Source organism: Nanorana parkeri, unplaced genomic scaffold, assembly GCF_000935625.1.
Source record: "Nanorana parkeri isolate BGI_ZX_2015 unplaced genomic scaffold, ASM93562v1 scaffold1425, whole genome shotgun sequence".
Taxonomy (NCBI): domain Eukaryota; kingdom Metazoa; phylum Chordata; class Amphibia; order Anura; family Dicroglossidae; genus Nanorana; species Nanorana parkeri.
In genome coordinates this window covers 47,308-50,010 of record NW_017307693.1, presented here as the reverse complement: position 1 = coordinate 50,010, position 2,703 = coordinate 47,308, and positions in this window count along the sequence as shown.

The following is a 2,703-nucleotide window of genomic DNA, read 5'->3' as shown; positions in this document are numbered from 1 at the left end:
CAATCTGAGGTGTGCCGGCATTATGACCACTAGATGGAGCCAAGGAGCACAGGAAATGCCATTGTTCCACAGCGCCACCTAATGGCAATAACGTGCTGCGCATATCGATCACATAACTGTGTGCTCTGTGAACGGTTTACAATCACCCTAGCTGAAGGTTACACGTCAAACCCTATAAGGCAATGAATGCGTTTCTTTCAATCTTTTCCAGCATTAAAAGCCCCAACAATGCCAGCAGCAGGATCTCCGCAATGAAATACAACGTACGGCTTCGGAGAGGTAAAGTCAAAATGAACAGGCTGCATGGTATGGGATTGTAGACTCGCTCGCTGCTCCTCCTTCACTCTCCGGTATGTTAGCAGGTTACAGGAGGAAACTAAAGTACACATGGATACAAGGAGAGAAGCCAGATTCCACAGAGATACCGGACTCCACAAACCCAACACTGCAAGACTACAGAACTATCCACAGAGCCACCATTTTCCCAGACCTAGGACCACGGTACCAGGGATCAGCACCGAGTATACCAGAAGAGCCACCATCTCCCCAGACCTAGGACCACGGTACCAGGGATCAGCACAGAGTATACCAGCAGAGCCGCCATCTCCCCAGACCTAGGACCACAGTAGCAGGGATCAGCACCAAGTATACCAGCAGAGCCACCATCCCCCCAGACCTAGGACCACGGTACCAGGGATCAGCACCGAGTATACCAGCAGAGCCACCATCTCTCCAGACCGAGGACCACGGTACCAGGGATCAGCACCGAGTATACCAGCAGAGCCACCATCTCTCCAGACCAAGGACCAGGGTACCAGGGATCAGCACCGAGTATACCAGCAGAGCCACCATCTTCCCAGACCGAGGACCATGGTACCAGGGATCAGCACCGAGTATACCAGCAGAGCCACCATCTCTCCAGACCGAGGACCACGGTACCAGGGATCAGCACCGAGTATACCAGCAGAGCCACCATCTCCCCAGACCAAGGACCACGGTACCAGGGATCAGCACCGAGTATACCAGAAGAGCCGCCATCCCCCCAGACCTAGGACCAGGGTACCAGGGATCAGCACCGAGTATACCGGCAGAGCCACCATATCCCCAGACCTAGGACCAGAATACCAGGGATCAGCACCGAGTATACCGGCAGAGCCACCATCTCCACAGACCTAGGACCACGGTACCAGGGATCAGACCTAGGACCAGGGTACCAGGGATCAGCACCGAGTATACCGGCAGAGCCACCATCCCCCCAGACCGAGGACCACGGTACCAGGGATCAGCACCGAGTATACCAGCAGAGCCACCATCTCTCCAGACCGAGGACCATAGTACCAGGGATCAGCACCAAGTATATCACCAGAGCCACCTTCTCCCCAGACCAAGGACCACGGTACCAGGGATCAGCACCAAGTATACCAGCAGAGCCACCTTCTCCCCAGACCAAGGACCATGGTACCAGGGATCAGCACCAAGTATACCAGCAGAGCCACCATCCCCCCAGACCGAGGACCACGGTACCAGGGATCAGCACCGAGTATACCGGCAGAGCCACCATCCCCCCAGACCGAGGACCACGGTACCAGGGATCAGCACCGAGTATACCGGCAGAGCCACCATCCACCCAGACCTGGGTACTCCCGCCATACCAGGAACATACCACTTCGGGGGGGGAGGGGGGGGGAGCTGAGCTGCTGAAATGAAACTAATATACACTGTAAATGTAAAGTGATGTACTCTGCGGGGTCAGAGGTCATGCTAGATAAAGATGGCTGCCGCCTTAGGACCACGCGTGATAACATGTGACATAGCATGGCGTAATGCATGGCACAGATGTGAATGGTGCCTTAGGGCCACGAGGAGCCCGCAATCCCGGTTGTCATGGTTACCAGCCTGTAACATCGCGCCGGGACTACAACGCGCGGCCGGTTCAGAAGCAACCGCGGCCCTAGCCGATTCGTGGATTGAAGACGTTTCCTTCTTCCACGTAAGCAAACGCGACGCGTTTCGCAGCAGCGCGACTATTCCGGTAAAATCTCGGCACGGGCCGTTAAATACCTGCTTCTGATCTACCGTACAACGCATACGGCGGCCGTGTCCGTGCTCACGTTAAATCTATTACCGTCACACATGGAACGCGCCAATGCTACGGAACGCTGGCCGATACATCAAAGTGTCACGGACGCGCCGAGCAGAATAACGAGCGAGCTGGAGCGCGGCGCCGCGAGAGAGGGGGAATCGCAATATCGGAAGATTAATTCACATAATTGGCGCTAATAATAGGAAAGCCTTTGATAGGGAACAACGAGGAGCTATTTATAAGCAGGATCAGCTGCAAGCGACGGAGCGTCCGACCGACGCGCGGCCACAGGAAGCGGCAAAGTCTATTTATAAAGACGAAGCGTGGGAGGGGGGAGAGAGAGACACCGACTTACGCTAGGGGAGGCGGGAGACACCGACCGACGTTGGGGGTCCCTTAAAAATCTCCTCGGCCAAGAAGGGGTCACGAGTGGAGAAAGTTTAAGAAGGCCTGCTCTAGGTAAGAGGCTCCTCAGCCTCCTCCTAGCGCAGCAGTGTCAGTTCCCCTAGATGGCGCTGCAGCGTCAGCGACCGGAGAGGATCAGAGAGAGGGGAGCAGGCGGGAGTCAGGGGAGGTAAGTGCTTGGGCACCACAGAGAGCCCGCATAGCCTCCCGAGAGC